A 25,223-nucleotide genomic window follows, 5' to 3' on the forward strand; every position below is an offset into this window, starting at 1 on the left:
GGGAAACCACACCGGAAAATCCCGATGAACTCTCTTGGCCAACACCGGATATGGTAAAAAAAAAAAAAAAAAAGAGACAGTGTCCTTAAGATTTTCGACGAAATATTTTGATGTCCTCTTTTTAATTCGATTGAATCAAAATCAAAACGGGTAGATTATCTGCTGTTGATATTTAATTCTTTTTTTCAATTCGAGTACCCGTTAGGTTGAATTAAGCCATGAACAAATAGACACAGTCCACAAGATGCAAATGCCGACCATCGACGTAAATGTTGCATTTCTTCTGAAAAACAATATAAATTGTCAATTTAAAATACTCATAATCAGTTTGATATGGCAAAAAAGAAAATTTATCGGGTTTTCGAGGTTTAAGTTATGTATGATTGCACCTATTGGCTTTCTGAAAGTATGTAATGAATAATAAAGAGAATATCGATGAATATATTCAAGGCACAGGGATAACTTACAACGTCATGAACGAAGACAAATAATATTGTTCATTGTTTAACCTAGCGTAAGTTTTCGTCACGGAAATGATGTATTATGCAGTATTACTTGCAATTTCCCTTTTAGAAAATATGGTAGCACTGAAAATAAACATAATTGGTCCCTGAGGAGGGTAAAAACATAGGGATGGGCTTGTGTTTTAATATTATTTTGACGTGGAAACGTACAATAAATGACTAACAATAGTAACAAAAACGCTAATTAGTCATTTGTTGCATGCAAGCCATATCCGACGAACTAGGGTGATCAAGTGATGTCTGGGTGACCTGATATCCTATTAGTAAGTGCAGGAGAACCACACTACACGCAAACAAACCCGACAAGACAAACCTGCGGACAAGACAAACTACACAGACATTGCAAGAAATAAAACCAAATATCAAATCAAGTGAATGGATCTGGGAATCCGTCGTTATACAGGCTTCACTAGTAATCACTACAATAGAGACGTAATGCGAGCAGTCTTGACGGTAGTCGGTTTTTGAATGGTGATATTGTTATATAATCAATTTTTGTGTGGACCAACGGGCAGAGAGACAAGGATGGCAACTATATACGTCCACATTAAAGATGCATTATGTAAGAGCTAAATCTGCTTATTGCAGATTTTTCTTTTGGTTTCAAATGTTATATAAATTATTAAGAAATCTTGACCATTGGATAGCTGAGATTTAAATCGATCAACCTACGATAGATCTTGTCAAACCTTAAAACGCTCAAAACTTGGCTCAGAATAAAGTAATTTGACTGAAATTTTCAATACATTCATTTTTCGTTATCTATTTGGGACCTGTTATAGCAAGAACGGGCAGCTCTTTATCGAACTCTTACATAATGCATCTTTAAATGAATAAATGATCTAAATCTTGGATCTGTTTTAGAGTTACAAATGCCGAGTTTTTACATTTTGTACATAATGATGCTAGTTTATCGACATTTGAAGCACATTTTAAAACTTTTTGCTCGAAGCAGAACGCGTTAAAAAGCAATAATTTACATCACAATATGTCAAGTTATTACAGCAATTAATCTACTGTTGTCTTTCTAGCCTTTCCCTTCTCTATATAATCTCTTTCTACACGATTTGAATTCTTATATCAATATATTATTGTAGATTTCACATCAAAAATTTATAATAGCACATAGTAAACGAGCTATGGCATGTAGACAAGAATTATGAACATCGATACAAATCCTCAATATTTATCTAACCATGCAAATCCAACATAGAAGAAAATCAGACGGCACTCGACTCTAGTGACATAAAATAGCATTCATTGAAAACAAAAGACATAAATAATTGATAAACACTGTTGGGCGGTAGTCATGGGCCCATTAGAAACCAGGTTGAAAACAAAAGCGGGTTACCTACCTAAATATATAGACTGTTAGGATGAGCGCGTCTTGGAAATGGCCTCCATTTTTTTATACACTCACATTGTTTGCGTATGTTGTCGTCGCCCCCATCTGTCTACCCGTCAAGGAAACCTACTGATTTTCAACAACTTCCGGAAAATATATTCTGCCTTGTCTACTTTGAAAATTTGTGAATGCTCAAAATGATAAAGTTATCTTTCGAGTGTCATTAAATGTGTTCAAGTGATGGAAGCCTATGATTAATTTAAAAGGTATTGCCCTTATTCACCTTTAAAAATCTTTATTGGCTAATGTTATTTTCCGATTGATTTGAAATTAATACACTGTGTTATATTCCTGTCTGATCTTATCTGATTACCGTTACTTGTTTTGCATATTAAATATTAGCACCCGGAAAACCCAGAAGCCAATCAAATTTGAATTATTTCTGATAATTGCTTCATAGTTTGTTACCCCTGGACCGTGTTAGCGTCATGCCATTCATCCCATTGCCTACACAAAACCTTTGTGGATTGTCGGACAACTTAACTACGGTGAACGTATATCTTACTGTCCGGCAACCTATCTGTATTCTTAAAAATGGCGGCCACGTATGCTGTTTATAACTGCGAGAGCCGTTGAAGAGTTCGATCTTAATAAATATTTAGTAAAAACATGGCCACATTAATACAAACTGATGAAGGGACACTTGTAGTTAATCGGTTACCACTGTTTCCAAACTCGTAGACACGACTTCAATCAGAATCCATCTTGAACCGTGTTACCTTATCCACAAGTTTCAATTATGTTATATTCTCCAGTACTTCTCCCAAACTAATTGGCACTCTATACACCAGAAGAACTCACTACGAATCCTTGTTTCTTCTTACTGAAAATTTCCTATATGAAGCTGGCAGGGCGAATTTAAGTCCGCCACAGTCATAAAAACTAAAAATTAATCGGAACTATATGCTTTATTGCGTTATTGGGAGGTGGTGGGGGGGGGGTAATGATTAGACTCCCTTAATCAAAGTCAAGAATAGAATTATAGATTTAAGTTCGATTTTATATGTTGATTAGTTGAAACTTTTACGGTTAAAGTCATTGTTGAGGTCTAGTTGATTTTGTGTTCGGTGTTAAACACAATAAGCCAAAAGTTAATTCCGCGTAATCTTTCCAAACAAAACATTAATCGTAAAGACTTTGCCCCATCATTGAACCAATATAACGCATCAGATAAATCCAAATCAATACTTTTGCTTTACCTAACTAAAATACTAGAGTACTTTTATTATGGGGACCTTTTTATGTTTAATATATATAAGTCTGAGAACCTTGGAACCAATCTAAATAAGCCGATCAAAATACCAGCTGATTAACATTGTTTTATCAAATCTGAATAGGCACATACATAAAATTAATTGCATGGTTAAGGAGAAATCGAAGTGTGTGAAAATGGGTAAATATTCCATTTACATTGCTTTTGCACCATCACCATGAAGTCGATTAACTTCATTTAGCCAAACCTTAATAAGCACTACCCAATCGACATATCGTCTATATCTATATGGAAATGTATAGGGTTGAAAATTACAAAAGAAAACCTCCCATTTGGTTTTAAAGATGAAGTAATGACCTTTTGAAAAAGATGGCATTTCTTCACCAATATCCTATTTGCAATGAGCACCACCCTCCTTTTTCTTAATAAATAACCCCCAACCTTTTCTAAAGAAAAAAAATAAAGAACTACCATTGAAATATTCAGGAGGCAACAATGAAAAAAAGAAATTAGGTGCAAATGTTATAATTGAAGCTCGCGGTGATATTTCGTAAAATTATACATAATAAGCAATTGTACAAATAAGTATACGTCGTATTAAGGCTATAGGCTATGTTGTAGGATGAAACTGCAGAACAGTAAAATGTGAGAAATTTGCACATTTACACTCTTAGAAACATCTCTAGTTACATACACAGCAAATTGCTATAATATAACCATCTTGTATTTTCAGAATAGCGCTTTATTTCTAAGCTAAAAATAGATTGTGACAATTAGCCGCAAAGCATTATAGGATGTAGATTCGTACAAAATAATCGGTATGAAATGGGTTTTAACATCCGAACCGGGCTATTATCATTAACATGCTCGTAAATGATCGCCATCAATACTAGACTCGAAACGTCAACAGCACGACAGCAAGCCAAAATGATATGTCGCTAATATCGTGGTGTGTTAATTTCCTAATTTCTACCTTTCGAGTTGCATTTTGGCTTGGTATACGTGTTGTTACCGTCTTACTGACATGAAAGTCAACATCACGCCTCACAAGCCAAAATGCAAGTCGAAAAGTCACCACAAAACTAGGGGCGCTATTATCGCGGTGTTATAATTTCTAAATTTCCTATTTTCGAGTCGATTTTGACTTGTTTCGCCTCACATTTTATCGAAACTTCTGCTTTTCTACTTTCGTGTTCTGAAGGGGCGAAAAGTAGAAATTACGAATGATACAGTGTAGTTATATAGGCTTCCATACTTCATTAATAAGGACTATATTTTTAAAACTGAGCCTTTGTAACAATCTGTATGATATATTGAATTAACTTAAAACTTGAAGCAACAGCATTACAACGTATGCCAGGGCTTGTACAATTTTGGAGTCTTCTTTGCTACAGACTTCTTAGCTGATGAGTCAACGCTATTTATCAGCGAAACTTCAATGTGAGATTATGGAAAAGCACAACAAAAATTTGCCATTCATGATTATAAGTACATCATTATATCTTTCTGATAATTTACAATTACAATGGCGGTCGTCGGTGCGGAGCAGGCTACATTATCTTTTTCAGAAAACCTGTCATCACGTTCTATTTAGGACATTTCCTTATTCCCACCGAGTCTACGGAAAAGGGACACTGTGACCCGTACTAAGGATCTCAAGTCATTGACTATCCAACCATTTTTTCACGCCTAAATTGCTTTTAGTACAATCAAGGAGTCGACCTTGTTTGGTCAACGAAATCATTCGTTTCAGTTTGTATCTAAACCGACAGGAAGGGCTCTAAATCTTATAACGGCAAAGTAATTTTCAATATTCTCTGTGGAAAGGCTCTCGGATCCATCGTCGACAGTACCCGTTGGTTGGTCGGACAGCTTCTGGCGGCCTCCGTCTCTTAGTCCACCCCTTTGACAACTGTGCCTGGGTAACTTGTTGGAGATGATAATATTATTAAGAATTAATAACAACGATCTAAACAAATTAAAACTAAATTCCTTACAATCTCCTATAAAATTAGTTTCATGCGAATCTCTAAATCTAGGTTACTGGCGGAAAATGGTAGATTTAAAGCATCCCTTGCGGAATAATGATTGTATAGTTATAGTTTTATAGCTTTGAACAAATGCTATGTGTTTCTAAACAGGTTTTTCCAAAAGCCCATGTCATAGCTTATGGCTTGGCTGTGAAGATTAAATGGTGCCCGGAACCCTTCTTGAAAAGCAGATTACTGATTTAAGACAAAGCTGCCCAGAAATTCGGCAATGTAACTTAGAAGGGCAATGACGTCAGAGTTTAGTAAAAAGTTGAAATCATCTCAATCAGTTTAAATGCGATTACTTAAAAAGTCTAATCAAAATACGCTGTATGCCGCATGGGCAATAGTTTTATTACTTGATTTCTATCTGTAAGATATTAATCGGTTAAAAGTACTCCATGTACACTTCCTTTTTTTCTCTCACGATGTTAAAAAGTGATCTTTATTTCATTATTGGTACACCACGCGACCATATCTTGGAATAACATTGAAATCAATTATTAACGGAAACGGGGAATAATTCATAAGAGATTATTACTTACGTTTAGGATTGATTCTCAACCAGCTTACGAAAACAAACGTAAGGATATTAACTGTAGATATATTGATTGACATAGCACTAGTTCCGTAATAATATTATACTTGTCTATAAAGGTAGGTTTCTTACTATATAAAAAGCTTGTAAAACTTACATAGCCTCATATCACTACCCTGTCCATGAAACGGTAACAGAGGGGTGTTATCACTTCTACCTACTACAAAGAATCCGGTGAAAAAGATACTTTTTGAAGCAAAAAATGGCAATATCTTAGTCATGAAAGGACCTATAGTTTTATCAAAGCAGTAATATGGAAACTTTATGAAGACACTTGGTTGCTGAGTAATAAATTAAATATTCTTAATTTATTTCAACACAATTTCTGCTGTTATAAATATAAATATTTAAAATGATAGAAACCCGAAAATGATATAGAATGGACAAATATACCGAACGCTACTGAGTGCGAAATTTAACTGTAAAATCTAGAGCAAAATAAATCGTTTCTATACCGCAGATTACAATTTAAATTACAATCGAAATTTTTATACGTCTTCTGCTCCTGGCTTATTGAATTTTCAATAATAGGAATCAAGCGGGGTCGAAGACGCTAACGTGGGAAGTTAGGTTTAAAATACAGTCTAGAATTTAGAAAATATTCTACTTAAAGGGGAACTATCGTTATTTAAAAACATTTATATATAGATTTTCTGAAAATGTTATGGAACTGACATAAATAGTTGTTGTATTTTTTGATATTCTTCTATCGTTTTCACGGGCGCCACCATCACTGCTTTGCACGTGACATTAAAGCCCTGGTTTTGTCAAAACTAAAACCTAAGACGAAACGAAATTTAGGTAAGCAGGTGAAACAAAATTGGAATTTTTGAAAACAATTAATGACTGAAGATTCTCAACTTTTCAAAGATTCCAATCCCCCCCCCCCCCCAGCTTACCTAAATTTCGTTTCGTCACATATGGCCGAGTTGCGTAAATTTGTGCGTTACCCTAAGCAAGGTATTATTTTCTCACTAAAATGTTCCTTTATATTATTCAGACGTTCACAGAGACTTACACACGACCGTTTAGCAGTAAAAAGTTGCCCAGTAAATTTGACTTGGGACGATTTTGTTTCCACAAGGATTCAATGGGACGGTTTCTGAACGTACAGGGCGAGTGTAATGAGACCTACGTCCAGAGCTGAACTAGTAGTGGTCAGTAACACACTCATCGGGACACAGTGACTCTCAGCAATGTATAGCTACTAATATGCTATACATTGCGATAAAATGCATCTGTTTTACAAAACTTATAATCGTTATTTAATAGACACTTCCGTTATTGGTTAATCAGACCAGAAAATGTATGGTATAAGTTCTGGCTGATTGGTAGATTTGAAGATACTCAGAAGAACACTCGCGTTTACAATCATCTGAAATATTTATGACTTTCTTGGTGTATCATAACACTGTTCAATCCGTAAAGGATCTGCGTAATTGTCTCTTAGACTTACAAATCTTATGAAAGCTTTTCAATAACAAAACAACATTAATCGATTTTACGAGGAAAACAAGGTTACTAGTGAAGCGCACAAAAATAGTGTGTTTTTTTTTTGTTTTTTTTCTCTTACAACAGAAAACTTATTATCATGCTGAACGGGAACAAACCATGGTGGCGCTTAATTGAACAGAACCCTAAAAGTTAAAGGAGCTAAATCGCTAATATTTGGGACTGTGAGAGAGAGAGAGAGAGAGAGAGAGAGAGAGGGGGAGAGAGAGAGAGAGAGGGGAGAGAGAGATGGGGTTTAACGTCCACTCGACACACTAGGTCATTTCGTGACTAACACATGGTTCAACACATAATTCGCTTGCGCGTACGGGTCTTTAGCAGTGGGGGGAAATCGGAGGACCCGGAGAAAACCGACGAGGTTGGACAGGCGACCCTAACCTTGTCACGTACAACCGGGGGATCGAAACCCCACCAGCTGACTCAATGACAGACCGTATGATACAGCGCGCACGTGCTAACCATTCGGCCATCCAACCCCAACCCCCCTTGGGACCTAGAAATTGACACAAATGGGTCGTAACGTATATAATAATGTAATATGAACGTATATAAACTGTTTTACATTCAATCGTTTCTGATTTTACAATATTTTAAATTTCAAATCAGTTATGTTCGACGAAATACGCCAGAAGTCTCAATCGAATGGCTATCTCTAGCGTCTGGTTATTCCAGTGTACACCGATAGTATTTATTGCAAATGCTCTCCAGATACGGATATGGCATCATCGTTTGACATGACTTGTGAAATATGTCGAGCCCAGTTCTTCTAGTCCTTTGTTATAAATGGCACCGAAAATGTTTATTTTGTCTTAAATATTGGATATCAGAAGCCCACCTTTTCCCGGTAAGATCACAACATCAATGTTAATCTTTTAGAGGCATTTAGTAACTGGATAGAGCAATACACAAAAACACATACTTATGGAAAAAACAGCTACTTGGGCGACGTTTCGAAGAGTATTCTCTCAACGTTATTTAAATTGACAAATAATTCGTGTTTTCAATGTCGAAGACTTTGGATGATATTGGGTTAGAAACTTAGCAACTCTAAGTGAAACATTCTGATCTGCCTAAACATCCAGTTTTAAGATTAGTTCCGTACATAACAAAATTGGCTCTCGTCAAAAATTATATATGTATCGGGAAAAACAAACAGGGAAATAGTAATGTTCGTTCCCATTAAGAATAGGAGAATCCGACCCAATGGGTTGTGCTTTGAATCACAGGGACTAAATTTATCTTTTCAAATAACACCTTTAATCAATATTTACTCGGTGTAATCACGATTACGTATCTAGGTGTAATTTAAAAAGATTTACGTGTCCTTATTTTGAATTAGAAATATTTCTCTGATAAACCTATAGTAAAAAATGGGTATCGTGGGGAAGTTGACATGATCCAGCATTCAAGATATTCGAACCATCTGTTTCGAAATCTTACCAGTGGAAATGTTTTCAAAAATTCTACAGAGTAAAAATTTGAATGGCTTACTCCGGTAAACCTTTTGTTGTGCAATTTATTAGGTTTCATAATGTTCGGACCAAGTCCAAAACTAATTTTTGACTACAGAGGAACTTTCAAATTCAGCAGAGACCCCCCCCCCCCCCCAACCAAACCAGCAAGCAATCATAATGGCTTTATGGCTTAATCCGGGACATCCCTTTTGTTCCGCAAGAAAAATATGATAACCATTTCTTCCGACAGTCCTATGAGGCTACAGCTCGTTTTTTGTCCTAGGTGGAATATTTTTTTCATATTCATCATTAGGGAAAGAAAAAAAAGATTAATAATTTGTTGGTGGTCATCTTAATGATGTCGCTTGTTTAACAAAAACAACAACATCAACCATAAATTGAATTTATTACGATAAAACCTAAAATATCACACGGTCTATTTGGAGAACAGTTAACTCTCTGTGCTATTTCGAAATGCATTATTTTCATTATAGGTAACGCTATCGTCATCGCGAGGTCCAAATATGACGTAAGATTGTCATAGAATTACACCGGTATACACTAAGACACATCCATGTTGTGGAAATAAGCAAGTTATATTTCTGTAAACATTGGATTATTACAAAAATAGGCTGTTTATTAGACTCTATGCACTTTAGTTAACTTGTGAAAAGATCTCTTTCGCAATTTGATTATTAGGAAAAACAAAAACGATTTTCAACAGTATAATAAGAATGTTACTCCTGATAATCCCAAATTTGCGTTTGTTGTTTTATACAATCATTATATGGGACTACGTAGAATAAAAAAAGAAGCGTCAATAATCTATTTGTAGACATCATTAAGAAGTGTTTTATAACAAGAAAAGATTAAAGAACATCTATTATTTGATCAAGTCAGATTAATATACTAGTCTTGCAAAGAAATAAAATATTGACTCAGTCAAGGGTCCAGGGAGTCTTGTTAATATAGACGCGTCATAGTTCTGTTTCAAGTTATACTCGCTAAAGTCAAACTAAACTTCAAACACGTCCCAAAACTTTGTGAACTTCGAATGCTTTTTAAATAATACTTCTGAAATTCGTCAATGGTTAACACCGTCTCCTATTAGTACAATGTTAATAATTTTTTCTATTAGGACAATGTTAATATTTTTTTTCTGTTAGGACAATGTTAAGAATGTCTTCTATTAAGAAAATTGGCATAAGTAAAACATCGATGACGACTATCATTAGAGTCTATTGCATTTTGGGTTTAAAAATCTTTAACCAAGATTAATTATTAACAAATTTCTGAATCAAACGCCATGTTGAATTAGTCAACTACTTCAGATGAAGATCTTAAGCAAACCCAACTAGAAATATAAAAAAAGAAGGAAAAAGGAATATATTCTATAAAATCCACCTAAATCTACAAATTAATGTCTTTCTTTGAAGCAGCCTTCGTGTTTGAAATAAATATTGTAAGATTTTGTAATATTATAACCTATCAATTTTCTGACATGAGAATATTGGCCCCCATTAGGCGAAGATCTATACTAAAAAGCTTGCTACAACTCAATTAACGCCCAAAACATAATCTGATTTGTTCTCTAGCTACTTTGATCAAGGGAAAAGAGTATCGATGTCACCTAAGATTAGATTTAGATTTTGTGATGTAATGTGTACCATAAGTACGATCTAGCCCTCATCAACGCCCACACAATAGGTTATGCCAAACAACCGGACTTCTCATTCGAACCAGATTTCGGTAATAGTTCCCCAAGAATCTCTAAGAATCTGTTAAGTTGATTTAATTAACACTTCTTGCTGAATGGAATCCTAATCTCAAAACGTCACTATTATTCGATTATTCCCAAGGAGAAAATTTGTAATGAACAAACTTGTCCAGTGCTTTAATTTGGGACTCAACACGAATTCATTTCGACCTAGGCGAATTTAATCAGCTAATGTTTGGAAGGAGCGGCGACAAGTTGCCTTACTTGTGAATTTGCCTGTTTATTTAGCCAACACGGCCAAGATTGTCCGTCGTTGTTTGAAGGGGTGCATATTACAAACTCTTCCCTCCCAACCGTCTTGATCTTATCGATTAGTAGACCTAATGAATATATCAGACAATCCTTTTCTCACTCAATCAACTCATACAAATCCCCCAACAATTAATGCTCCCTGTTTGATCATATGTAGTTGTTGGGTGGCCGACTTGCGTGGAAATACATGCCCCCAGTCAAAGCAAACATTTTGTCTTCTTTAATTCCACCGGTTGAGAAACTGTCATCGTTCGTGCTTCTACAAAGGTATTCGCATAACCGTAGTGCGTGACCCAGACGAAACCGACTCATCGCTCAATTGCCCATAACTTCATTCTTGAAAGGATACCCCCTCTCCTCCCCCCACAAAAAAAGGAAACCACTTTTCAATGACCTGAGTAAAAATAGAACATGAAATACAAGAAACAGTATATACAAATGATGGCCATGTCGGAAACTATCAAAATTCATCCGGTGTCCAGAAATAGCCACAGAAATCTTTATTAATGAATTTTGTGAATTACTGCTTCATAGTAGACATTTCGTTTTAACATTGGATTTGACCCACTGGTCGACTACATGGAAAGTAATGTTTTACAAACGTTTAAGCAAATAACCAAAATGGGGGAATTCTGGCACAATCGTGTGATATGAATGGATCCTGGAAAGAAACAAATATAAATGATTTTATATGCAGGATTAGCTTAGTTTAGAAACATGATACAACAATAGAAATGTTAAAAAAAAAAAGCTTAATGGGCGATAGAGGGAAAAAGATTATGTGGATTGGGGGCTAAGATGAGTAGACGTAATGATGCGTCATCGGTTTAGATTTTTGCGCCCTCTCTCAAATGTAAAAAAAAATTAAAACACCAAAAAAATAATAATAAAAAACCCCCAACCCAACAGCACATGGTACCATGGCTCAGATACGTTACAAATCGACTCTAGCATGTAACGATATAACTATTGGGGGTGCCCACACGGGTTCTTGTTACTCATGCAAAATCAGTGGTCACCACCGACATATTACTAACTTTAGACAAGACGATGACACATACCTTAATTTTGGGACGAAGGCATCCACCACCCACACACTAACTTCAGACAAAACGATGACACATGATTAAATTAATTAAATCACGTGGCATCGTCTTATCTTAAAGTTAGTACGTTGGTGGAAATCGTTGTTTGATTTATTCAAATATTTCCCCTGTCCACGGGTTTCGATCGCCGAATCGCAGTAAATGTTGCGCCGCGGATCAGAGCTATATATATGCAAACTACGAATTCGATCCCACGAATTTTCGTGACAAAGAATAGGATCGCCTTCCTAACCCTACCCCCATATACGAATATATAGACGTCGTACAGTTCTTCCCCTTGTTTAAGAATAAGCGATCTCCATTACCACTTCAGCACATCATTGTTATTCGAATAAGATATGTATAAGATATTCAAATATTTGAGATTTAAAAACACTGTAGTTTAAAGTGTAGACCGAACAAATGTGTAGTAACCAATGTTCAAAGGCATTACTATCTTGAAATACATCAGTGGCGTGAACATAAATACAGAATGACTGTCTTATCAATCAGATGATAGCGATCGACAATAAATCTCAATAAACATTATTTTTTTTTCTCATGGTAAAAATAACTTAATTTCTGTCTGGTTTTCATTGAATTCGTAGCGATTCACCAATTTGGCAAATAAACATAGATGTGGTAACAACTTGTTCAAAAACACGAAATTAGTTTAGACGTCTTGTGTAAAAACTAGCAAATCATATTACAACTAAGAAAATGTTACTCTTTCTGAAGAGCGATATCTAGTTGTATTCAAATGATAAGATTAGCTTGTTTCAGCTGATTGAAGGACTTTTCAGTGGCTTCACTCCTAACAGATTAGTTTAATGTAGGTCTACACTTAGTAGTCAAATACAAAACACCCAATACAATAACCACCCATATAGTAACAATCAGAGCTATAATTGTTTTAAAGGGAATTTTGATTAATGGATAATGAATCTGTCGAAAACAAGATTAGGGATAGAAGTTACTGTTCTCACCAAGTCAAACGAATGTGTGCAACGTAAAACTACGAATTTATCCAAAGAGTGGGGTTCACCCTTTTCATTTATCTTCATGAACGCTTTTTGATTGTGTAGTTGATTATGATTTCTAAAGAAATATAAACAGAAGCTAAATATAAACTTCCAAATATTTAGTGAACGAAGATATGGGAATATAAATGAAATTGTTATACTCTTTTCAATATTTAAAATTTAGAAAATATATTAAATTGTTTTAAAAATGTTATTGATCAGAAAACACCTTCCAAAAATTCATAAATTTTACAACCGTAATCTCACAAATTTAAAGCGTAGAATTTACGCTGGGTTGAAAATTCTTAAAGCAATAATGACTAAAAGTGCCTGTGCATTTTACGCTAGCTGGTCGATTTTTAAAGCATGTAAGTGTTTGTGCATTTTACGCTACTCGATTCTTTACAGCAGATACAAAATAATAAAGAATACTGATATTATCAGATATCAGTCATGGTCTTTGATACAGTGTCAAACCGCCATACAATAAAAGAACAATTAATTATCATTGACGCAAAAATATATTACAACGAGGTATTATTGAAATCACATCAATTATTAATAAGTTTTGGTGATGTCTTGACTAAAGTATATTTATTTTTCAGTTTTAGTGTGATGCTAGTTCAGTAACGATCAGTTCTGGGTCTTGAAATATCAAGTTGGACAATGAAATCGAAGACTCTGATTTAAATATATATTTTTTTGTGTCCAGACAAATATTTATTTCAATTCCTGTGTTTATATGGTGATCAGTACAATACTGGTTATTTGTTTCATGACTTTCCACCAAATATGGGCCCCCATCCCCCGAAAAGGCATTCTTTACTGTAACCAACACATTTGTTTTAAGAAGAAAAAATGTCCTGAACATTAGTGACTGTGTTGGGATGGTTAGCGTTGACCTGGTGGTTAATGGTGACCAGCTCTCATTTGTCAGTAGGAATAGGAATTATTTCGTTTAATATAAAAGCGAGTGATCCATATTCCGTTTGGTATGCACAAATACTAGTTTTTTTTATAGGAAAATAAATATTCAGATTTATTGTCTATTGGCAGGTTCTAGAAGCTATAGTTTTTGGTTTATTATTTTAAAAAAAAATGACATTATTAAATGCATATAAATGCCCATAACGTGTTTCAGTAGGACTATGTATAGCTTTTTCACTGTAGTGGCCCTTAATCACGGAACAATCCATATAATTGAACGCCATGGCAGTGTCATTTGATTGAAAACAGTAACTGTCGAGCACAGGACATAATAGGATATGCTTAGCCACCAGCTTACACCGATGACCCCATCTTGTAGTAAAGGATGCTACATACACATAGTTAATTTATTACCAATACTAAACTAAGATCGTTTATTGATATATCCCTTCAGTTCGCCCCTCAAAGCGTATCTTATAAGCTCATAATACCGTCGTATATTTCGCTACCCACCACACCCGTTCGCCAATCGGTTCACGAACCCGCTCGCCCATCGGTTCACGATCTAAAGACTGTATTTCGTTATTGAATCTTTGTGAAATTTAGATGCCTTGTTCAGCTTAGTAATATTAATACACAATAGTTTTTGGTGGGCGTATATTCGTTGCCTGGCAACCTATGTGTATCTGAAATCATATTTGTAATGACATGAAAAATTATAATTTATATTCTGATGTCATAGATAGTAAACCTACAATGAAAGAGAAACACACCGTTAATCAAGGCGCAGGCATCACTTGCACATTTCTAGCTAACGCCAGAGCTCATCCATTCATCGCCTTGCAAGTATATCAGATAATAAAGTTTTTGACAACTAATGTATGTTTAAAAATACAATGTTTTGTGAACTTATTGGAATAACATAGTTGTGGGAGAGTGAATTTATCCTATAAAGGTTTACCAGACATATCATTGACCTTCTGTCAAATATGGATGTCTAGATTTGATAGTCTACAGATTCTAGATAGGTTCGTACGATCCTGTCCAATATATTACTGACAAACATACCAATACTACCTATTTACAGAGATTTAATCTGACTTGACATAATACACATCTTATTTGATGGTTTCTTCTGTCCGCCCATGTTCTCCCATGTACACTAAAACAAAACATGAAACGTGTCACACATAGTGTTGTGATGTACTTTACGTTGTTTAAATACAACCAGTCACACGTGTATATACTTTGTTAAATAGTCTGGTTTGACACGGGCGAATTGTTTGTGTGTTAGGCAAGCGGCATGTATGCATATGTACAACTTTATATCTTTGTACAAGGAAATGGTCCCCAAGCGCTATTCATCTTGATATTGTTCATGCTTGTTCCTTGAACAATTGCGCACCGATTGACTGACTTTATTTTTTTATATGACGTCATGATCTTTTTCTGGTATATGTAATGTAGTACTTTTGCACTTCTTTACAGATCAATAATGATACAACGAAGAGGTACCAATATTCTGTTGATTATCACGTACATTTATGTAAAACTATTTGAAAATTCAAAAGTATGAACATCCCTTATATGAGAGTTTAAAATATTCTTAGATCGGACAGCTTGGTTTGTGAGGAGCTATGTAACATTACATGTATATTAAAGATGTATTATGTAAGAGCTGGTCGTTCTTGTAATAAAAGATAGTCTAAAATTAGATAATGAAAAATGAATATATTGAGAATATTTCAGTCAAATTATTTTATTTTGAGGGAAGTTATGAGTCTTTGACAAAAAATAGCCGATTGTCAAGCTATTACCGTGACAATAAACGAAGTCTCGATTCCCATTTTAAGACATTTTCAACCAGAAGAAAAGACCGGAAATAGGCAAATTTCGCTCATATCTTAATCAGTGTCCTCTTAAAGCAGATATATAGCAGAGGGTTACTTGTTGCGATCAGTACACCCCTCTTTCTTCCAATAAACTTGATTTCCAAACTAGCTAATCAAAGTTCACTTTCTGATGGAAATAAGCGAAGGGTGACTGAACAGGCTTCGCTCTGGTACCATCATCGCACCAATAAGCTTTATGAGCTACGATTCGCACATCTGGTACACTCTATTTCTTCTTTATACACCGATCGATTCCACTAACCCCCGGGCGCCAATCTCCGATCCGAACAAAACTTTAAAATTTCATAAAATATAATGCCGAATAAAAATATTTAAGAACTTATTTTGTTAATCTTTAATACTACGGTAATAGATGATTGCATGTACAAAGACTATTATACTGAAATTAGAAATAAAACATTTCTTCATAAAAACTATAATAGAAAGGTTTATTTTAGCTGACAATAAGATTATTCTGACGGCATAATGTCAATTCAAATCAAATATGTATTCAAAGATTATATTGGATTAAGATTACATTTTAACTCGTGGCAAGAACACAAAAGAGTTTTTTTTTTGCTTTTTCAAAATAATAATAAAAAAAACATTAAAGAAAAGTAAAAGCTTCCTTTTTGGGTAAAAAAAGATTCGTATCGCCGCCCACGTTAACGCCCTTGGTTTGTCGTAAAAGTTCACCACTATAGCTTCGCTACCACCGAATACATTTATGCTCACGGAAACGATTTTCTCTTCAGTAGGATTTTGTCATTTTCTTTTTAATTCAAAGGGTAAGGCTCTTTGGGAGGACATCCACATTGCAACCAACAATTTCAACCTAAACTGCCACTTTCTACACCAGTACCGAGTTTTGTCAAACCCGTTAAATAATAAATCTTATTTTGGAATGCGTTGCCAAAGAATTAGGAGGCGGTCACGTTAAGTACACCGAAGACCCATGCCAACTTCAATCCGGAAAAAAACACACCTATTGATCTAATTTCCGGAATAGATATATTTGACGGTAATGCTTGCATTTTGATATTGAGTCAGAGTTAAAGGCAATAGTTTTCAAGCCAATATATGACTGGCACTCTTGAGCCGTTTACTGGAAATAACGCGCTCAACAAATTCATAATTTATTATTAATATATCATTATCATGATCTATTCCTCTAAAGGATATGGTCGGATAAGCAAAATCTAAAACAATGTTCGAAACTTCCAGTAATCAGTGAGGCATGAGATCAATGTAATACGTATTAGCCAAGAAGATTAGTCATGGTTATTTAGCATTGTCAATGCCAATCGAACATTGTGAAGTTCGGGTATACAATTAGGTGTTTGTTACCAAAAATAACAGTCGAATATCCGTTATTTAATGTTCGTCTTATTGTATTTGTCGCATCAAATTTCTGCTTGTTGATTTCAAAGAAAAATATGCCAAGACTTTATTTTGATCGACTCAATAGAATTTAGGATACTGAGACAGCTCATACAGCGAAAACCGTTATCACAATCGTAGACGTATGCGCCAATTACAAACAACGGACCATAATACAATTTAGAAGAAATTGAATTTGGTTGAGAATTGTTAAGGAGCGGACGCCTATTAGTGGTGCCGTGCTGTCACGAACACACAAGTCCGACATACAGACAGTTTCTCCTTCAAGTGAATCTCTTGACTAACATAAACCTCCGATGCTGTGTAGTTAGAGTTTAACATTAGGTTCATTACAAGCTGGTAGACCAAACTCTTAACCCTTAATTGAAGCTAATAGTGGACATTGGAAGAGGCGTGAATTTAAGGCGCGAAGCCATTATGATTGTAGTGTTTCAAGATAACATATCAAAGAATATCATTAATAAATGATACTGTATGTATTGTTTCTGACGTGGGTTTAACAGTCTTTGAAAGAGATTTTATTGGGAGTAGACAGTAGAGTATGACCTTTTGTTATCAACTGGGTAGTTTTGTCAGTCGTCGTACGTGGCTGGTGTTCTCTTGTCAGGAAGAAATATTCGCAGTTTCAATAAACAAATGAAGTATTTATGACCATGGACGCCCCTGCTCCAGATCAAATATCAATAGCTTCGAAAACACCGAAATCGATGACACATGTGGATTTGATGAACATACAGAAACTGTGAACACTATGATTTGTCCACTTCTGAATCTATTAGATGACTCAAACCAACTGGACGAGTTCATGAAAATGACTGTCTTCAAATCACTGAATAAGATTATGTGGGTGAGGGAAGAACAGCGGTCCAAAAACAGACCTGAACCGAATAATCGATCGTTCTATAACGATTGGTGGTATAATCAAAGCCATGTTCCGATAATTAAAATTATAACTCATGCAAATCTCCGCCCTCGGGTATCTTTGCCCACTCGTTTATGCTAAGCTAAACGGGACGCAACAACATCGCTGTGTACATTTATTAGGTTCCATCCTTCAAACAAGTCACATGAAAACAAGTTTACATGATTGTTTATACTTCAAGTATTAGTAGTTTCGTATCACAGGTTAGTTTCGTAACTGCACTTGGGATTGTTTATGTTGTTTCTTTGGTGAAGAAAGAAAAGTAAAGTATGGTTTCTTTAAGCTGGTTTTCTTTCTAAATAAAGGAGTATTGTAGTACAAAACCTTAGCTATTGCTCCAGTATTAGTTGCGTTTGATTCCGAAATCCCTTTTTATTAAGACTAAAGTTAGCAGTGATAGCAGTTGTTGGGCAAAGAATTGCCTTGTAATATCTCAACAGTTTTGTATATTAGTCGTTTTCTTTATTACAGGCGTTGGAAGCAGGTTGGGGCTACACAAGCTAATTATAGCCCAGGTCAAGTCTACACAAAATGATCGTCAACCAGTTACACTGTCTTCTACTCGCATCTTTAATAGTACTCACAGTATCAGACGATCTCTCACATTTCTTACCACAGGTCAGTACGTTATTGTGATAAAATATCATTTGGAAAAAGGCTCAGGAGTTTTACACGATTGTCAATATGAGAAATATGTACTATATTACTGTTTTTTAAACCCTGCTTGGCTTTTATTCCTGCATATTGTCCCTTTGGTATTAAATCACTCAAACTTCTTGAAGAGGATTTTTAATCGTACTGCATCGTATTTAAATTTATAGGTAATGAATGCTTTAAGTCTATTCAAAACTAACTAAATGAAAATATTTCAACATGCTATTCTTGTGGCACTGTTTGGTTATGTCATTCGAATGCCAATTTGGTGCTTAACCTTTTCAGAATACCCAAAGTCGTTTCTTATTTACTTGTCTAGCTCGAATTTGGGCACTTTTCTAAAGCCACATAAAGGTCTCTTCTAAGCTCTGATTGATATATGGAATTACAAACAGCATTACCTGATATCATGAAAGTATTTCCTTGTCTGTATATCACAACGTCACCTCATTAAAATATTGTAAAACATCACAACCTTGGTCAGGTGTCCATAAAGATGATTCACCAGTTTGGTATCCTCGTAATGTTCTTATTTGATATGGTCTATTTGTGCGTCTATTTGTCGCAGAATACGCATGAAAACTTGAGTAAATATTTATCATTTTAATATATTTGATTATGGGTTTAAATTTATAACATGCAATCAATGGGGTTGTTAAAATTGTAGACCAGAGGAGTTATGAACCTAAATTTTCCGCAAAACTGTTTTGAGGAAGTAAGAGGTATTGCCGAGCGTAGCAAGGCTAAAACATTTGCATTCTATACAATTTAAATCTTATTCTCTATACAAAGTAAATCAAGCAAAATAAAGTCTAATCTTTTACGATTTTATTAAACATCTATACAGTGTGTCGTATGAAGGGATCAGACAACCGTTTCTAGAAAATGGTTTACTTTTTAATTACATTCCGACCATTCAATAGATTAAGCACTCCAAACATGTTTGGGGTCATTATAGCTTTGAATCTTGATGTGCAAAATTAATCTATACCTGTTATAATTTGTTATACTTATTTTCAAGAAAATGTCATCAAAACACAACACTCTCCAAACGTTGGTCGAAGTTCTGAAATGCCACACATAGATCATAGAAATATTCTAACTCAATTTTCATAAGGCCCACGATGGCATAAAAACTGTGGAATTTCCGATGGTGAAATACATGCTTAGCCCCGCCTTGCTCTAGATATATTCCGATAAAAATCGTACCGGTAAGGGTGGGGGGGGGGGGTTACATAATTAATTATGATGTATTTCTGCTATTTATTGTGTTGAATCGGAATATCACTGCAACCCCTCATTTTCACAAAAATATATCATTTGCTCTATATTTCAGAATGACGACACAAATGAATTTGAAGCAGAAGTCAACAACGTTCCAGCCACAGATAAAGTGTATGAAGAATCCCTCCTGTCCAGACCCGCTTCTCCCCTGCTTAGTTATCTATTTACAAAGCTAACCCCTGAAACTCCTCAGAAACAAGAAGTTATAAAACGTGTTTTCTGCAATGGCTTCACTGGATGTGGTGGTCGACATCGTGGACGTCGACGACAGCACACCATCAGGATTCTAAAACGGCCTTTCTGTAATAACTGGGGGTGTGGGAATGGTAAGCGAGCCTTGGAAAATATTGTCATAAAACCCGCCGATGACCAAACTGTAAGAAAACGTCTGTTTTGTAATAACTATGGTGGATGCCGAAGTTTTAAGAGAGCGCTGTATTCAAATTGGTTGAACAAGCTAAATGGTATAGCTGATAATTTATAAATACAACAGGTGGGCACTATTACTATATTTTAAAATCATCCTCCCGGTCCATAGAGCCACGGGGTTCGATTACGGTGTTGGCCGAGAAAGTTACCCTAGATTTTTCAGCGTTCTTTCCCCTTGTCAGCGGTGCAGAATGCGTTGCTTTATAAGAAAATTCTTCAGCAAAAATATGAAATTAACCTAGTTAAGTTAAAGAACCCCTCAATTACCAAATCATGCAATGGAGGTGGCCAAATATTTGACACTGGGACATATTTGACCTTTTTAATGATTATAATTTGTTATTCGCCACTGTTCTAGAAACAGAGCTAAATTATATTCCCAGACTAGCTTTCTTTTCCTTGCTATAATTTGTAGGAAGTAAATTCACTGTTTTTTATATGTAAAGTAAATTCACTGTTTTTTTATATGGAAAGGCCACACATGCATAGACTTATTATAATCATAAGTTTAAAAAATTTATTGAATAGTCTTTTTTTGTATTTTTTATTAAAACGTAAGCAGCTAGTGAATGAATGTGTTGGATTTTCAATAAAACATGCTCTATATAGCCTATAAATAAATGAAATGTTGTTCAATGGCATGTCAGCTCCAACCGGGCTATATTGCGCCAAACATATGCCTATAAATAAAGCATCATAAGTCGATATATACGTATTTCAAGCAAATCCAAAACTTGTAAAGAATATCAACGACATTCCATCAAACTATTCCACTTACATCTAAAGTTTAGCGATTTGAGCTGAAGTAAACATCATTATTCACACCATCATAGTAGAAAAAACAATTGAACCTATTTAATAGGATTTATGAACGTCACTGACATATTATTAAATGTTTATTTAAGTAGCAGTCATTTTAGAAAGTTTTATCAGATTGGCTCCATTTGTTTTGTCTTGTGGCCAAAACAGAATGATTATGTTTTATATCTATTAAATATGATAACCAAAATACAGTGACATCATTGTATATAAAAAAACGAGGGATGATAATGTTGTGACAATTATTATAGAATAACTAGGTTACATTTCATTGTTTTATAGTGCAAAATATGTTAATAGACATAGTGAACACTGTAAGTCTGAATATCACCTATTATCCTACTTCTTCTAGGATGACGCCTATTAGAAAGTTAAAAATTCCAAATTAGTGTACATAATACGGATAATAGGCGATATAACGTGATATTCAATATAAAGAATACAATGATCTTGGTACTTCGTAATTTTCTTAAAGACAAGTATCCGTCTTAATACACTATTAAGTTTCCGGTCATTTTAACTGTCAGGTCTCAGTAGCCTTGAATGCTTATTCGCAATAATTCATGAAAAATTCCTTTTTTGTTTGGATTTATCTTGGTAGTTTTATGGAATATTAAAAAAAAAATGAATTGAAATAAAATCTCATTTTAATCAGATTGTAAATTTAGTGGCATTTTAGCTGTCAATGCCTGCAAGTGTTTTGGAACTTTAGTTGCCAATCCTTAGCCCCTTACATAAAGTCATAGATAAACTTGTTATTCAAATGAATAAAGTCTTGACAATTGATTAGTGGTAATTAGCCACTGTGTGTGCAACCTGATCAGAGATAATCACCCCATGAAGGGTCAGACAAATTCAGACATGTCAATATTGTCTTTCTTTAAACTATCTTAATCAGTTAGGTAAATTTCATCACATTCTAATATTGTTTCCCATCGATTTCTCCACTTTATAAATCAGTTTCATATCCCCGAGAGGCTGTAAACCAACGGTTGTTTTCATTCTTTCAAAGAACAAAAACTTTAATTCTAACGTTTTTAATACAATATTAGGAAATCGACATATTTCTGTTTAATTAAAATTGATCATATTTGAAACTGAAAATTTGTTATGACCCAACTTTAGTCCCTTAAGTATAAATTCAAGAACAAACTACCGCTACATTTAGCTAGATGTGTCGAGTACGACGCTTGGTACTGTTTTTAGAACACCTGATATCACTTCCCATCTAGGATTTTATACAGCTGTGTTGGTTTTGTTTAAAAATCCAAAATTTTGGTTTCGTTGGAAGATGGTCTGACATTATATGATGACTTAACATGCTGTTGATAATAAACATTCTCGCCTTGCTATTTTTTAAAAAAAAAAACCCCACAAAACAAAATGAAATGTCTCTTAAATCTATGGAATTCGCGACTGTTATAAAATTTGATAAATTCAAAATCAACGATAACAATGCTTATTATAAAATAAACCTTACCATAAAAATACTAAAACAATTATTTATGAGATTGTTTTCTTAGAAAATTGTTCAGTTGCTATGGGCATTTTTTTGCTTCTCTCTATATGGCAAAATTTAACAGCATCGTATAAATTTAACATCATGAACAAAGGAGAAAGCCATAATTTAAAAGAAAAAAAATGACAGAAGGCTATACGTGTACTTGGGAAGAATAAATACATTTCGTCCAATATTACGCTGTGGATTTTGGCTTGCTTATGCAGGGTCGGTTTTATAAGGCACAGGCCAACTAGGTAATAGGGCCCCGCCCTTTTAGATGCCCACGTAATAATTCCCTGTGTTTCCATAAGCTCTCCTTGGTTCAATAAATCCTCTCAATAATCTGCTGGTACAGTAGAGCCCTGATAATAAGCAAGGGATCGGGGGACAGTTTGAAATTGCTTATATCCGATTTTTCTTTAATCAGGGCAAAGTCTAAATTACTTATTTTATTGGTTTTCTTGTCAAATAAAGTGAAACTTTTATAGTGTGGAAGATTAAATAGGCCTATAATTTGCTGTGCTTCTTTTATTAAACATACATTATGCAAGAGCTAAATCTGTCTATTGCAGGTCTTTCTTTAGCTCTGAAATGTTATCTAAATTATTAATTAGACATTAAACAACCTATCCAGATCATAATCAACTCTCTATGGCATCGCTAGCCTGCGATCTTTAGTGGATTATGAGTCGATTTACTGCATAACTTTCCTTCACGGATCAATGTATAATCGATACTATGCTGTTTATCGTACTGACTTTAGTAATGACGATCGAGGCTAGGCGGAAATTTAAATTGCTTAATTCTCGGTTCGGTTCATAGTGGATCAATTTGAATGAAATTTTCAGCAAATTGCCTTTACATTATCTATAGTTTTAACTATTATAGTGAGAACTGCCAACTCCTTATCTAATCTCCCATAATATATTTTGAAGTAGAATTCACAGTACACTAGGGCTAATAACAATAACAGATAGTTGCACTTAGGTAACATTAAAAATAGCCACACTTCATGTGCTGATTGGAGCTGTTATGTGCAGGCGTGGCAAAATTTGCTTATATCCGGACATGCATTGCTTATAATACAGGGCCTATACTTTACTGTGTTTTTTTCATTAAGTAGAATTTACAGTACACTAGGGCTAATAACAATAACAGATAGTTGCACTTATTTAACTAGCAAAACTTCATGTGCTGCTTGCAGCTGTTATGTGCAGGTGTGACGAAATTTGCTTATTTCCGGACATGCATTGCTTATATCAGGTCAAAATGCATTGAAATAAACGGTTACCACCAATAGTTGCACATAACCTTGTTTTGCTTAAATTCGTATTACTTAATTACTTATAGGCCAAATAAAATATTTTGAACTAGGGCCCCACAAAACCATAATCCGGTACTGGGCTTATGTGACGTATTTGGATATATAATTTTGATCCATCGTCTGAACGTGACACGGGTCTTCTGACTAACTCCATATTTCTTTTTATCCCGTTCTACTTCTGCGCTCAAGTGAATAATTGTAATAAACAATAAACCTAGCCCCTAAATAACCTAGTTGTGCGGAGTGGTCGCTAAGCCACACTTCCTTCTCGCAGTCCAGTTTTGAAAGAGTTTTTTTTACACAAGTTTTAGTATTTCTTGTAAGGAAATATAGATTTTTAACGCCATTAACATACAAAGAGAGCGGCTTTAACATGTCACTTTGTGATTTCCTTATCTACGTTTTTACACATTTTACATAAATCAGTTAAACAAAACCTTTACCGTTATTCTATGTTACTGTAGTCTCTGTCTTTAAGAAACCTTGCTTAACTAATCTCATATCCGGTTTATAATCTATTGCCGGAATGCCCTAATAATCCCGATAACATTAACCCATCTAAGTTTATTTAAGTGAATTATCCGTGAAACATACTTCCTATAGTACAACATGTGTCTGCAAAAAATATTATCAATATTCTAGCTGAAAAGGAGAAGGTATTACTTAGCTACTCAGAATAAATTGGATGTATTTTCAATAAAATACATTTATAGCTAAACACAGTTTTACTTATCGGATTACAATAACTAGGGTCATTTCAATCCAGGGAAATCAAGGGAAATAAATAAAAGGGAATAATATTTGTTTAGGGAAAACTAATGTATTATGTAGTTTATGTATGTAATATGTCACAAGACGTTGCTGAAAACGTATATATATAAGGTGACTAAACATGCCTGCTCTTAAACCGCGAGCTCTTTTCTTATCCAATATTTCTCAAGATTTTTCCAAGGCAAGTATTTTTATTGCAATATTGTGTGAAAACATATTTTTTGAAAGTGGTCCCGAAATCGAACCTAATGTGAAGCCATACTAGAAATTGCCGGAATAACTAACATTTACTCTTCATCTGTTTTTTATATGTTTTCCCTTAGCCGACCGAAAGGGATACTAACACCGACTAAATAAATTTTGACCATAGATCCCCAGTAATTCATGATAGGTCAGAACATATTGGTTTATTGATTGTCTTAAACTT

Source organism: Patella vulgata, chromosome 3 (genome assembly GCF_932274485.2).
Source record: "Patella vulgata chromosome 3, xgPatVulg1.2, whole genome shotgun sequence".
In the NCBI taxonomy this organism is placed as follows: domain Eukaryota; kingdom Metazoa; phylum Mollusca; class Gastropoda; family Patellidae; genus Patella; species Patella vulgata.